Source organism: Neomonachus schauinslandi, chromosome 7 (genome assembly GCF_002201575.2).
Source record: "Neomonachus schauinslandi chromosome 7, ASM220157v2, whole genome shotgun sequence".
Classification (NCBI taxonomy): Eukaryota; Metazoa; Chordata; class Mammalia; order Carnivora; family Phocidae; genus Neomonachus; species Neomonachus schauinslandi.
Window position 1 is genome coordinate 992,407 of NC_058409.1, and position 16,318 is coordinate 1,008,724.

Here is a 16,318-nt window from a genome sequence, read left to right on the forward strand (position 1 = left end):
TTTTGAACTGTAGTTCTGACATCTTACTAATTTACATATTGATTAGATCCCTGGCAGTTGGTACTGCCTTTTTTTCTTTCCTTTGACGTGAGTTTTTCCTTTTTGTCATTTTGTCCAGAGAAGAATAGATAAATGAGAAAACAAAATGATATAGTGGTAACAATGACCCCAGAAAAATACACATTAAACAAATCAGAAGAGACCCGAAAAATGGGGGGAAAGAAAGGGAAAAAAAAAAAGAATATGATCAGTCTGGTGATTAAAACAGAGCCATACACTAGATTTTGGGTGAATTTTGGTTTGTTAGAAGAAACTGCCTCCCAAATTTTTAAATAAAGAAAAAACTTTTATATATACAAAAATAAGAGTCATTACAATGAAGGGATGGAATATGAGTGTAAACACGAAAATTTAAAAAGATTAAAAAAGGAACTGATAAGATTAGATGTTGGTTCAAAAAAGAAAGAAGAAAAATTTTTAAAAAGGGGGAAAGAATGTTTTCAGGCAGGGGACTAAAACAAAATCATACACTAGAGATTCAGTGTATATTTTGGTCTGTTAGAGGAAACTGTATCCCAAAATTTTAAAGAGAGAAAAAAACCTACAAAAAATAAGGTTAACTAAAATGAAGGGATAGAATAGGACTCTAAAAATGAAATTTAAAGAAGATATTACAAAAAAGAATTGATAAGATGTTGGTTGAAAAAAGGATAAGGACAATTAAATAAATAAATAAATAAATAAATAAATAAATAAATAAATAAAATTTAAAAAAAACTGTGAAAGACTAAACAATCATGGGGAAAAAAACCATGAATCCTATGTACTGTATTCCCTTAGTACTGGAGCTCTGCTGTTCTCATTGATTGGTAAACTTGGTCTTTGCTTTATGTTCTTTCTGATTTTCTGTGAGAGGGGCCTGTTGTAGTGATTCTTCAATGTCTTTGCCCAAGGCGGAAGTGCACTGCCCTAGTGAGGGGCCAGACTAAGTAATCTGCTTGGGTTTGCTTCCATAGGTTTTTTTTTTTTTAATTTTTAAATTTTTTTTATGTTATGTTAGTCACCATACAATACATCATTAGTTTTTGATGTGGTGATCCACGATTCATTGTTTTCTATAGCACCCAGTGCTCCATGCAGTACATGCCCTCCTTAATACCCAACACTGGGCTAACCAATCCCCCCCCGCCTCTAAAACCCTGTTTGTTTCTCAGAGTCCATAGTCTCTCATGGGTCATCTCTCCCTCTGATTTCTCCCCCTTCATTTTTCCCTTCCTTCTCTTAATGTCCTCCATGCTATTCCTTATGTTCCACAAATAAGTGAAACCATATGATAATTGACTTTCTCTGCTTGACTTATTTCACTTAGCATAATCTCCTCCAGTCCCATCCATGTTGATGTAAATGTTGGTTACTCATCCTTTCTGATGGCTGAGTAATATTCTATTGTATATATGGACCACATCTTCTTTATCCATTCATCTGTTGAAGGGCATCTCGGCTCTTTCCACAGTTTGGTTATTGCAGACATTGCTGCTATGAACATTGGGGTGCATATGGCCCTTCTTTTCACTACATCTGTGTCTTTGGGGTAAATACACAGTAGTGCAATTCCTGGGTCATAGGGTACTCCTATTTTTAATTTTTTGAGGCACCTCCACACTGTTTTTCAAAGTGGCAGTACCAGCTTGCATTCCCACCAACAGTGTAAGAGCGTTCCCCTTTCTCCACAACATACCCAAAATTTGTTGTTTCTTTCCCTGTCCATTGTTGCCATTCTAACTGGTGTAAAGTGGTATCTCAATGTGGTTTTGATTTGAATTTCCCTGATGGCTAGTGATGATGAACATTTTTTCATGTGTCTGTTAGCCATTTGTATGTCTTCAGAGAAGTGTCTTTTCATGTCTTCTGCCCATTTTTTGACTTGATTATTTTTTTTTTCGGTGTTGAGTTTGAGAAGTTCTTTATAGATCTTGGATACCAGCCCCTTATCTGTAGTGTCATTTGCAAATATCTTCTCCCATTCTGTGGGTTGCCTCTTTGTTTTGTTGACTGTTTCCTTTGCTGTGAAGAAGCTTTTTATCTTGATGAAGTCCCAAAAGTTCATTTTTGCTTTTGTTTCACTAGCTTTTGGAGCTGTATCTTGAAAGAAGTTGCTGTGGCCGATGTAAAGAGGTTACTGCCTATGTTCTCCTCTAGGATTTTGTTGGATTCCTGTCTCACATTGTGGTCTTTCATCCCTTCTGAGTTTATCTTTGTGTATGGTGTTAGAGAATGGTCGAGTTTCATTCTTCTGCATGTGGCTGTCCAATTTTCCCAGCACCATTTGTTGAAGAAACTGTCTTTTTTCCATTGCAAGTTTTTTCCTGCTTTGTCAAAGATTATTTGACCATAGAGTTGAGGGTCCATAGCTGGGCTCTCTATTCTGTTTCATTGGTCTATATGTCTGTTTTTGTGCCAGTACCATGCTATCTTGGTGATCACAGCTTTGTAATATTGCTTGAAATTGGGCAACATGATGCTTACAGCTTTGTTTTTCTTTTTCAACATTTCCTTTGCGATTTGGGGTCTTTTCTGATTCCATACAAATTTTAGGATTGTTTGTAACAGCCCTATGAAAAATGTCATTGGAATTTTGATCGGGATGGCATTGAAGGTATAGATTGCTCTGGGTAGCATAGATATAGACATTTTAACAATGTTTATTCTTCCGATCCCTGAGTGTGAAATATTTTTCCGTCTTTTTATGTCTTCAATTTCTTTCATGAGTGTTCTGTAGTTTCTAGAGTATAGACCCTTTACCTTTTTGGTTAGGTTTATTCTGAGGTATCTTATGGTTTTTGGTGCTATTGTGAATGGAATCATTTCTCTAATATCTCTTTCTACTGTTGCATTGTTAGTGTATAAGAAAGCAACTGATTTCTGTGCACTGATTTTGTATCCTGCCACATTACTGAATTGCTGTATGAGTTCTAGTAATTTGGGGGTGGAGTCACTTGGGTTTTCCATGTAAAATATCATGTCATCTGCGAAAAGAGAGAGTTTGACTTCTTCTTTGCCAATTTGAATACCTTTTATTTCTTTTTGTTTTCTGATCGATGTTGCTGGGACTTCTAGTACTATGTTGAAAAATTGTGGCGAGAGTGGGCATCGTTGACGTGTTTCTGATCTTAAGAGAAAGACTCTCAGCTTCTCCCCATTGAGGATGATTTTTGCTGTGGGTTTTTCATAGATGGATTTTATGAACTTGAGGAATGCTCCCTCTATCCCTATACTATGAAGAGTTTTAATCAGGAAAGGATGCTGTATTTTGTCAAATGCTTTTTCTGCATCAATTGAGAAGACCATATGGTTCTCCTCTCTCCTCTTATTAATGTGTTCTATCACATTGATTGATTTGCGAATGTTGAACCACCTTGCATCCTGGGGATAAATCCCATTTGGTCGTGATGTATGATCCTTTTAATGTACTGTTGGATCCTATTAGCTAGGATTTTTTTGAGGATTTTGGAATCCATAATCATCAAGTATATCGGTCTGAAATTCTCCTTTTTAATGGGGTCTTTTCCTGGTTTGGGGATTAAGGTAATGCTGGCCTCATAGAATGAGTTTGGACGTTTTCCTTCTGTTTCCATTTTTTGAAACAGCTTCAGTAGAATAGGTATTATTTCTTTGAATGTTTGGTAGAATTTCCCCAGGGAATCCATCAGGCCCTGGTCTCTTGTTTTTTGGGAGGTTTTTCATCACTGCTTCAATCTCATTACTGGTTATTGGCCTATTCCGGTTGTCAATTTCTTTCTGTTTCAGTGTTGGCAGTTTATAGGTTTATAGGTTTCCAGGAAGGCATCCATTTCATCCAGATTGCTCAGTTTATTGGCATAGAGTTGTTGATAATAATTTCTAATAATTGTTTCTATTTCCTTGGTGTTAGCTGTGATCTTTCCCCTCTCATTCATAATTTTATTAATTTGGGTCCTTTCTCTTTTCTTTTGGATAAGTCTGGATAAGTCTCCGACATCTTGGTTATATCTGCATCCATTTGTAAATCTGCGGCTTAAGTCATAATCTCTGAGTCTTTCCTATTTTGGGGGTTCCTCCTCCTAGTCATTCTGTTGATGGGTGTTTGAGGGAATGTATAGAGTCTAAATTATTGACCAGAACCCAAGGAAGATGCACCTATTTTCTAGGGACCTTAGGGTTGGTGGCCTCTTGTTCTCCCAGCCTGTCATCTGGGGGATGGGCCTGCCATGGTGTTATTCAGGCAACCCTGTTTGGGCAGAGTTGCCTTGTCCCCCTGTGGCGGGGATGGGCTCAGTGGGAACCAATTTTTGGGGGGGGCTTTTGTTCTCTGGTAGCTTTCCCTGGTGGCTTTCTGCGTCTCTTCCAAGAGTCAGAGCAGAGAGACCATTTCCAACCCTCTTCTTCACAGTCTGTTCTTCAGTGAGCTCTCCAGGCCACACTATTTCCGTTTCTCTCTGTGCTGCTATAACTGCAGCGTCCAGGGTTGTGTGCCCCTCCACAGTGCTCCAAGTCCTGCCTCCAGGTCGGGTTACGACTCTGCCCTTTGTGCTTCTAAAACTGCCAGCCACTAAAACTGCCAGTTCACATACACGACCCCACCACTCCGGGTTTCAGTTGGGGGGGACTGCCCTAAAGTCCCTTCCCCGTTGCTACCGGTCTGCAAGTCTGTGCCCCATCCGCAGCGCACAGGCTGTCACTCACCGGCAGTGTAGGACCCCATGGCCAGGCTCCCTCCTGCTGCCATATCTTCCCATATCTGCCTGTAGAATCATGGCTCCCCACTTCGTACCTCGAAACCAACCACCTGCAATATCTTGTTTGTAGAGATCCAGATCTTCTTACATCTCAGGCTGATTTTGTGGGTGCTCAGAGTGGTCTAGTAGATATCCAGCTCAATTCCAGGGACCAGTTGGAATATGGTCCCCTACTCCTCTGCCATCTTTTCCCCAGTCATATTAATTCTTTAAATTTAGAGAACTGATTTTCACATAGTAGATTGACTGGACGTATTCTACATAGCAAAAATGAATGTCTTTTTTTCTGTGAAACATCCCAGAATCATTTGTACAATTCTAATTGTATTATATACCCCTCTGTGAGGTTTTTTGTTTTTTTTTTTTTTTATGTTCAGTTAGCCAACATGTAGTACATCATTAGTTTTTGGTGTAGTGGTCAAATATTCATTAGTTCTGTATAACACCCAATGCTCATCACAACATGTGCCCTCCTTAATACCCATCTCCTTCCCCTCTGTAACCTTCAGTTTGTTTACCAGAGTCCAGAGTCTCTCATGGTTTATCTCCCTCTCTGATTTCTTCACATTCAGTTTTCTTTTTCTTTTTTCTCTAAGGGCTTTTGTCTTATAGGTGTGGGTTCCAGTAGAGAGAATACCTCTGGTACCTATCAGACTTTAGCATGATTTCCCATTAATTTTAATTGTAGTTTCTACTTGGCTGTTTAAACAAATAACTTGTAGCAATTTACTGGAGAATACTTTGGAGTCCTGTTAATTTGGAAGCAGCCTAAGAGAATAGATATGGGGACACTTGTGTTGATGTGGAAGGACTTGCCTACAACCTTGGAGGATAATCTTTTTCAGTGTCCTAATTGATTACAATTGAGACATTCATCCCTTGGACAGCATTTTGATGATGAACTCATAGGAGACTGTGATGTGTGTGGTCTTGGTCTTGATTTAGATGTCTGGCCATGGAACTCCTATAGTTCTACTGCCAATAGCTTGATGGATTTGTTTGTGGTCTTGTTTGAAAGTTCTTTCCAACTACTCAGCTATGGTTATGTGTTCCATCAGTCTAATTGCCTCCCATCCTATTTTCTGCATTTTTACCAATCCATTAATCTCAGGAGATAATATATTTACAAACAGGACAGCTAAAGCAGGTTGGGTGATCTCATTTATTGTGTGTAACACAGAATGCCATAAGAGAGAGCTTCCAGATGGACTTTAAAGTCTACTAAAGATTCATCCTTGTTTCACAGTTTTGATTAATAGATGAATCAAATCAACCAGGAAAGATTCTAGAAATGACTTTTGCAAGATTAGATGTTCTTTGCATATTTTTTTTCTGTTTTGTGAAAGGACCATATTGGATTTTGAGTATTATCCTCAGAATTTTGTCATTCTGCTTTCTGCATCCATGTTTGGGGCTTCATCAGGCCCTACCAGCTAAGGATCTATCAGGCTGGGGTCATAGGCCCTGATAACGATCTTTAACAAATAAAGACTCACTACATTAATCCTTGAGAGGGAACAAGTCAATGATGCCAATTTACATCATTCTCATTCAACAAAATACTGAATGTTTTAACAATAGAGTAACTGAAATAAATAAAAGGACACAGTGTGTAAAGGAAAAAAAATTGTTCTTCTTTCATTATTGTCCATATTAAAACCCCAGGGTATCTACCAAAAATATGTATTACTCCATGAATATCAAAAGACAGTATTTTATGTTTGTATTTTTTAAAGATTTGTTAATTTATTTGATAGAGAGAGAGTTAAAGAATGGTGGGAGGGAGAGAGAAGCAGACACCCTGCTGAGCATGGCGACTGATGTGGGACTCAATCTCAGGACCCCTGTGATCATGACCTGAGCAAAAATTGAGTCTGCCACTTAACTGACTGAGCCACCCAGGTGCCCCAGTTTTGTATGTATTAACAATGAACTCAAATATGCTAAAATTGAAAATACTATACCATTTAAAGTCATGCTAGAAGATATGAAATATTCAGGTATATACTCAATTACACATGCAAAGAGTGTTTGGTTGAAAATTCCAGTATAGTGATTAAATAATTTTTAAAAATGTAACTAAATGGAGAAAAAGTGTTGTCAAAGATAACCACAGCTGGAAATTGGTTAACATTGTGAAAGCAGATTTTATTCAACAACCACCGTCAGTAAGGATGATAATGCTGAGATCTCTTCTGATTTTTCCAGAAGTGATTGTGGAGTTTTAAAAAGAGGATGAGGGAAAGGAGATTGTGTGGGCTCAATAGAGTTAGAGAAGTGAAAAGGTATAAAGGGTTGGTCGGTGTAATTGTGTTACACTGTGTTAAATGTAGGCCAGCTGTATATGTTAGCTGGCAATTATCAGAGTCAAGATTCTGTCCTCCCACAGAGAATGGGAGACTGAGACATTTTTTTTACTTTTTTTTTTTAATAGCACATGATGTTACATTAGTTTAAGGTGTAAAACATACTAATTCCATAGGTCTGTGTGTTATGGTATGCTCACCACAAGCAAACATTTGTCATCACACAGCAGTATAACAATACCACTGACTATATACCCCATGCTGTACTGTTTGTCCCCTTGATGTATTCATTCCATACCTGGATGCCTGTATCTCCCACTACATAGCATCTACCGATTTTGCTCATCTGCACCTCCCCTCTGAAAACCATCAGTTTGGTCTTTGTATTTATGGATCTGTTTCTGCTTTTTGTTTGTTTGTTCATTTTTTTCTGTTTTTAAATTCTACAGATAAGTGAAATCACCTGATATTTGTCTTTGTCTGAATTATTTTACTTAACAGGATACCCTCTAGTCCATCCATGTTGGCACAAATGGCAACATGACAATATATACAAACACAAACACACACATGCATGTGTAACCTTCTTCTTCTTTTTTTAAATCCAGGTGGGAGTACAAAATTGGTGCAGGCACTGTAGAAAACAATACGTGGATTTTTCAAAAAAAATTAAAAGGATGAATTCCTTATGATCCAGTAATTTTACTAATTGGTATCTACCCAAAAGGAAGAAAAAAACAAACAAACACACAAACAAAAAAACCACTAATTTGAAAGATATATGGACCACTATATTTATTGCAGCATGATTTATGAAAGTGGTGCTGTGCATTTATTTATTTATTTATTTATTTACTTACTTACTTATTTTATGTGTAGTTGTCCAGGTTTCCTAGCACCATTTATTGAAGAGATTGTCTCCCCCACCCCGTATATTATTCCCTGTTTTCTTAGATTGACCACTTAAGCATATAAGCTTGAATTTATTTCTGGGCTCTCTATTCTGTTTAATTGATCTACTTGTGTATTATTGTGACAACAACTAGCTGCTATGTGACAAATGTGCTTTAGGTCTGGATAGAGAAGATTCTATATATTAAACAGACATTTAAAAAAAAGAATGAGATTACGCCATTTGCAACAACATACATGGTCCTGCAGAGTATAATGCTAAGTGAAATAAGTTAGACAGATAAAGACAAATACGCTATGATTTCACTCATATGTGGAAGTTAAGAAACAAAACAAACAAAAGACAGAAACCAGCAAATCAGGCAAACAAATAAAACCAGACTCTTAAATACAGGTGGATGGGGGCTGGATAAAATAGATAGATATAACTTCCTCTTTATCCATTAATCTGTTGATGGACACTTGGATTGCTTCTTTCTCTTGCAACATTTGCAATAAACATGTGAAGATATCACAAAGGCTGCAATAAAAGAGTGAAATATTTTTGCATGTATGTGAAGAGAAGAGGAGGGATGGAGAGGGCCAAGGGGAGAGAAGGGACAATTAGAATAAAAAGGAAGGGACAAGAGAAGGAAGGAAAGAGAAGGTAGGGAGCCCACAGGTGTGCCCTGATAGGAAGTTGTTGATATGGGGAAGCTGGAGATGACAAACTAGAAAGGTGCACCCTATGTAATTGGTCTGGGAAGCATGTTGGACTTTCTCTGGTTGCCTCTGAGTTGAACGTAGGGAAAACAGTTTGGAAACTGGCAATTACTGAACCAAGTTCTGACTGTTTTGTGCTGACTGCTATAGGGATTGTGATTTGACTTCTTTGGCAGGTTCATTCAAAAGTTGGGGGTCAGAGTTCCTTTGTCATCTATGGACTGGCCATTATCTGTTTGTATATTCAGTCTCAAAAAAATCATGAGTCTCTGCTCAAATGTGTATTCATCAATCTGCTCTTCATGGAAAAAAAAGTCCTAAAAAGTTAGACATTCAAAACTTACATGGTTGGAAATGTTAAATTATTAATGCTGCCAAATATTTTTATAGCTGAATATTTTAAAAATTGAAAACAAATCCCAAATTTCATTTCAGTAGATTAATGTATTGTGAAAAAATCTTCTCAAAATTGAAGATCTGTATGCTGTGGGACACCACTCCAGAAGATCTGTGCAAACCCTGCCAAAATATCATCTCCTGACCCATGCATTTTGCAGTACCTCAGTTCTGGTGGTGATAGGAGGTCTCATTTCACAAGCAGACCAGTGCACACCTTGTTAAAATGTGCCCAACCCAGTCCGCAACCAAGTCCACAACAGGCAAAGAGAGCTTCTGAATATAACTGGGCTAAAAGAAAAAGTAGCCAGGGCTCAACAGCAGGGCATAGGCAACACACATATGAAACAGTCCTGAAGTGCCAGGTCCTGGGGGAAATGGGACACTACACTGCAGAGGACTACCAAACCACAGCAAAAGACCTAAGTGAAACAGATATAAGTATTATGTCTGATAAGAGAAATTAAAGTAATGATCATAAAGATACTCACTGGACTTGAGAAAGGAGTGGAGGACATCAGTGAGTCTTTTAGCACAGAGATAGAAAAGAATCAATCAGAGGTCAAGAACACAGTAAATAAAAATAAAAATACACTGAATGGAATAATAACAGACTAGAGGTAGCAGAGGGCCAAATTAATGACCTGGAAGATAGTACTGGGAAGTAAAAATGAACAAATGAAAGAAAAAAAGAATTATGCAAAATGAAAATAAACATAGGGGACACTGACTCTACCAAACTTAATAACATTTGTGTTATATGAATTCCTAAAGAAGAAGCAAGAGAAAAGGAGGCAGAAAATTTATTTGAAGAAATTGTGGAAAACTTCCTGAATCCCAGATAGGAAACAGATATTCAGATCCAAGAGGCACAGAGATCCCTCAAAGAAATCAACACAAGGAGGTCCACATCAAGTCATGTAGTAATTAAAAAAGCAAAAATCAGTGATAGAGAAAAAAAAATAAAAGCAACAAAAGAGAACAGTTACATACAAGGGAAACCCTTAATGCTATCAGCTGATTTTTAAAAAAAAAAGATTTTACTTATTTGACAGACAGAGAGAGAGGGAACACAAGCAGGGGGAGTAGGAGAGGGAGAAGCAGGCTTCCCACTGAGGAGGGAGCCTGATGCGGGGTTTAGTCCCAGGACCCTGGAATCATGACCTGAGCTGAAAGCAGATGCTTAACTGACTGAGCCACCAAGGCACCTCACTATCAGCTGATCTTTCAGCACAAACTTTGTAGGCCATAAGAGAATGTCATGATATATTCAAAGTGCTAAATGGGAAAAGTCATTGGCCAAAAATACTCTATCCAGCAAGGCTATCATTCAGAATAGAAGGAGAGATAAAGATTCATCTCAGAGGAACAAAAACTGAAAGAATTCATAACAACTAAAATAAAACTATAAGAAATACTAAAGGGCACTATTTGAATGGAAAGAAAGACCATAAATAAGAGTATGAAAAATAAGTATAATTATAAATATTAGTCAAAAGATTCACAAAACAAAAGGATGTAAAATAAGACACCAAATACCTAAAATATGTGTGTGGGGGAGAGATGAAAAGAAAGGCGTTAAACTTAAGGCACAATTAATTAAATATAGGCTGCTATATGCAGAAGATATTATATACAAGCCTAATTATAGCCACAAATACAAAACAGTAATAGGTAGGCAAAGAATAAAGAAAGAAGTATGAAAATATATTAGTAATAAAAGCCAACAAACCATGAAAGTGAACAAGAGAAGAAAGGACCAGGAAAAAGCTACAAAAACAACCACAAAACAAGTAACAGAATGACAATAAATACAAACTTATCAATAATTACTCTGAATGTAAATAGACTAAATTCTCCAAAGAGATAGGGTGACAGAGTCAGTTAAAAAAAAAAAAAAGGCCTATGTCTATGCTGCCTCCAAGTGCCACATTTTAGACCTAAAGACACCTTCAGATTGAAAATGAGGGGATGGACACTGGACAAGATGGACTTCACAGATATATACAGAGCATTCCCTCCTAAACCAACAGAATACACATTCTTCTCAAGTGCACATGGAAATTTCTCCAGAATTGATCATATACTGGGTCACAAATCAGGTCTCAACTGATATGAAAAAATTGGGATTATTCCCTGAATATTTTCAGACAACAATGATTTCAAACTTGAACTCAATTATAAGAGGAAATTTGGAAGTAACTCAAACACTTGGAGGTTAAAGAGCATCCTACTAAAGAATAAATGGGCCAACCAGGAAATTAAAGAAGAATTTTAAAAAATCATGGAAACAAATAAAAATGAAAACACACCTATTCAAAATCTTTGGGACACAGCAAAGGCAATCCTAAGAGGAAAGTATATAGCAATACAAGCCTCTCTCAAAAAAATTAGAAAACTAAAATACACAACTAAATTTATACCTAAAGGAGATGGAGAAAGAACAGCAAATGATCCTAAATCAAGCAGGAGAAGAGAAGTAATAAAGATGAGAGCAGAAAGCAATGAAATAGAAACCAGAATAGGAAAACAGGTTAATGAACCTCAAAGCTGGTCTTTTAAAAGAATTAATAAGACTGGTAAACCCCTAGCCAGACTTATCCAAAAGAAAAGAGAAAGGACCCAAACTAATAAAACCATGAATGAAAGAAGAGAGATCATGACCAACACCAAGGAAATACAAGGAGGTTTAAGAACATAATATGAGCAACATTATGGCAACAAATTGGGCAATCTGGAGGAACTGGATATATTCCTAGGATCTTATAAACTACCAAAACTGAAACAGGAAGAAATAGAAAATCTGAACAGACCCATAACCAGCAAGGAAATTGAAGCAGTCATCAAAAATCTTCCAACAAACAAGATCCAGGGTCAGATGGCTTCCCAGGGGAATTCTACCAAACATTTAAAAAAGAAATAATACCTATTCTTCTGAAGCAGTTTCAAAAAATAGAAATGGAAGGAAAACTTCCAAACTTATTCTATGAGGCCAGAATTACATTGTTTGCAAAACCAGACAAAGCCCCATCAAATAGGAGGATTACAGACCAATATCCCTGATAAAAATGGATACCAAAATTCTGACCAAGATACTAGCCAAGAGGATCCAACAGTACATTAAACACATTATTCACCACAACTGTGTGGGATTTATTCCTGGAATGCAAGTTTGGATCAACATTCACAAATCAACAATTGTGGTACATCACATTAATAAAAGAGAGGACAAAAACCATGCAATTCTCAGAATTGATGCAGAAAAAAGCATTTGACAAAATACAGCATCCTTTCTTGATTAAAACTCTCCACAGTGTAAGAATAGAGGGAACATACCTCAATATCATAAAAGTAATATATGAAAATCCCACAGCAAATGTTATTCTCAAAGGGGAAATACTGAGAACTTTTCCCCTAAGGTCAGAAACATGACAGGGATGCACTCTCACCACTATTGTTCAACATAGTATTAGAAGTCCTAGCCTCAGCAATCAGACAACAAGAAGAAATAAAAGGCATTCAAACTGGCAAAGAAGTAAAACTCGCACTCTTCATAGATTACATGATACTTTATGTGGGAAACTCAAAAGACTCCACCCCAAAACTGCTAGAACTCATACAGCAATTCAGCAATGTGGCAGGATACAAAATCAATGCACAGAAATCAGTTGCATTTCTATACACCAAGAATGAGAAAAAAGAAAGAGAAATTAAGGAATTGATCTTGTTTACAATTGCACTCGAAACTGTAATATACCAAGGAATAAACCTAACTAAAGAGGTAAAGGACCTGTACTCCGAAAACTACAGAACACTTATGAAAGAAATTGAGGAAGAAACAAAGAAAGGGAAAAAACAAACACACAAACAAATATTCCATTTTCATGGATTGGAAGAATAAATGTTGCAAAAATGTCTATGCTGCCCAGAGCAATGTACACATTCAATGCAATCTTTATCAAAATACCATCAGCATTTTTCACAAAGCTGGAACAAACAATCTTAAAATTTGTATGGAACCAGAAAAGACCCCGAATAACCAGAAGAATGTTGAAAAAGAAAACCAAAGCTGGTGGCACCACAATTCCGGACTTCCAGCTCTATTACAAAGCTGTCATCATCAAGACAGTATGGTACTGGCACAAAAACAGACACAAAGATCAATGGAACAGAATAGAGAGCCCAGAAATGGACCCTCAACTCTATGGTCAACTAATCTTTGACAAAGCAGGAAAGAATGTCCAATGGAAAAAACACAGTCTGTTCAACAAATGGTGTTGGGCAAATTGGACAATCATATGCAGAAGAAATGGAGAAATTGGGAAGAAAAAGTCTATTCATGTCCTCTGCCTATTTCTTGCTTGGATTATTGTTTTTGGGGTATTCAATTTGGTAAGTTCTTTATAGATTTTGAATTCTAGCCCTTTTTCTGATAAGATTTTTACAAGTATCTTCTCCCATTCTGTAGGTTTTTTTTTTTTAAAGTTTAGCACTTGATTTCTTCAAGTTTCATCCAGTGTCTGACAATAACTCTCAAAATTCATGTCTTCAATTTCCCCCTGCCTCTGTGACTTCGAATCACTGAGAACTAATACTGCCCTTCTCCCAATGCCATGCAATCTAACATGAGACAACTTGAGGCTTGAAGCCCAACATCTAGAAATTTCAACTGCCTGCCTTCACAGAATTCAGAAACTGGGATTATCATATGCTCCAATCATTAACCTTTTGGTTTTCTTTTGTTTCCCTCGAAAAGCCTTTTTGAAAAAAATTTTATTATGTTATGTTAGTCACCATACAATACATCATTAGGTTTTGATGTGGTGACCCACGATCCATTGTTTTCGTATAACACCCAGTGCTCCATGCAGTACGTGCCCTCCTTAATACCCATCACCGGGCTAACCAATCCCCCCTCCCCCCTCCCCTCTAAAACCCTGTTTGTTTCTCAGAGTCCATAGTCTCTCATGGTTCATGTCTCCCTCCGATTTCCCCCCCCAACTTCATTTTTCCCTTCCTTCTCCTAATGTCCTCCATGTTATTCCTTATGTTCCACAAATAAGTGAAACCATATGCTAATTGACTTTCTCTGCTTACTTATTTCACTTAGCATAATCTCCTCTAGTCCCATCCATGTTGATGTATTCTTGGCTGCATGTTCTTCTCATTTAGTACCCTGAATATGTCTTGCCAGGTCTCTGTTGATAAGTCTGACACTATTCTGATATTCCTCCCTCTGTATGTAAGGAATCTCTTCTCCCTAACTGCCCTTAAGATGGTTTCCTTGGTTCTAAGATTTGCAAGTTTTACTATTACATGCCTGGGTGTTGCCCTGTTTTCCTAGATCTTGGGAGGGGTCCTCTCTGCCTCTAGGACGCAAATGTTTGTTTCGTTCCCCAGATTAGGGAAGTTCTCAGCTACGATTTGTGCTCAAATACATCTTCTGGTCCTCTCTCTCTTTCCACTCCCTCCGGGATTCCAATTATTCTGACATTGGAATGCTTCATGGTGTCATTTATTTCTCTGATTCTATTTTCATGGATTTTGAGGTGTTTTTCCCTGGCCTCCTCTTTTCCCTTTTTATCTATTATATTGTCTTCCAGGTCGCTTATTCGCTCTTCTGCCTCAGTTACCCTAGCTGTTAGATTGTCTAGATTAGATTGGATCTCATTGATAGCATTTTTTTTTAAGATTTTATTTATTTATTTGACAGAGAGAGACACAGTGAGAGCAGGAACACAAGCAGGGAGAGTGGGAGAGGGAGAAGCAGGCTTCCTGCTGAGCAGGGAGGCAGATGCAGGGCTCGATCCCAGGACCCTGGGATCATGACCTGAGCCGAAGGCAGACGCTTAATGACTGAGCCACCCAGGCGCCCCTCATTGATAGCATTTTTAAGTTCTGCCAATTCAGCTTTAATTTCTGCCCTTAGAGACTCTATGTTGCCATTAATTGATTTCTCCATTCTAACCATTGTCTTCACAATTGCTAGCCTGAATTCCAACTCCGACATCTTGATTATATCTGCATCCATTTGTAAATCTGCAGCATAAGTCATGATCTCTCAGTCTTTTCTATTTTGGGGGTTCCTCCTCCTAGTCATTCTGTTGATGAGTGTTTGAGGGAATGTATAGAGTCCAAATTATTGACCAGAACCCAAGCAAGATGCACCTGTTTTCTTGGGACCTTAGGGTTGCTGGCCTCTTGTTTTCCCAGCCTGTCTTCTGTGGGAGGGGCCTGCTGCACTGTTACTCAGGCAACCCTGTTTGGGCGGAGTTGCCCTGCCCCCCTGTGGCAGGGGGATGGGCTCAACGGGAATCAGTTTTGGGGGTTTTGTTCTCTGGCGGCTTTCCCTGGTGGCTTTCTGTGACTCTTCCGTGAGTCAGAGCAGAAGAGATGGTTTCCAACCCTCTGCCTCAGAGCAGAGAGATGGCAGTCTGTTCTTCAGTGAGCTCTCCAGGCCACACTGTCTCCATTTCTGTCTGTGCTGCTATAAACGGCAGCATCCTGGGTTGTGCGCACCTCTGCAGCACCCCCAGTCCTGCCTTCAGGTCTGGGCATGTCTCTGCCTTTTGTGCTTCTAAAACTGCCAGCCGCTCCCAGTTCACACGTGCAACCTGCCACTCCGGGTTTCCATCTGGGTGCTGCCCTAAAGTCCTTTCCCCACCGCTACCGGACTGCGAGTCTGTGCCCTGTCCCCAGAGTGCGAGGCTGTCGCTCACTGGCGGTGTAGGATCCCCACAGCCAGGCACCCTGCCACTGTGGATTATCCTCTGATACCTGCCTGCAGAATCCCCTCAAAAAGCCTTTTAACAACTTGATGCAAATACTTACACCACAACTTTGGGGTCCCACCTGCATTCCCACCTCCTGAAATTAGACACTTGTATCTGCACTGACCTCTTCTCAGGACTTAAGAGACTGGTTTGATGAGATATGAAACAATCTACCAATGCTGGACAGGGACAAACCTACTTGCACCAGATAGCCCAGAACATATTGCAATATTATTCAAAACTTTAAACAGATTATCTGGGCCCGCATGATCATTGACTTAGTTTCATGGCTGGACCCTGCAAGTTTGGGACAATACCTACACAGTGGATTTCTGACTATTGCATGTATAATTACTATAGAATTGGCTTCTAAAATACTATTTATTTAATATTTACTTATTTTTAAACAACACGTTTATTGTCTCACAATTTTGAAAGGAAGAAATCTGAGATG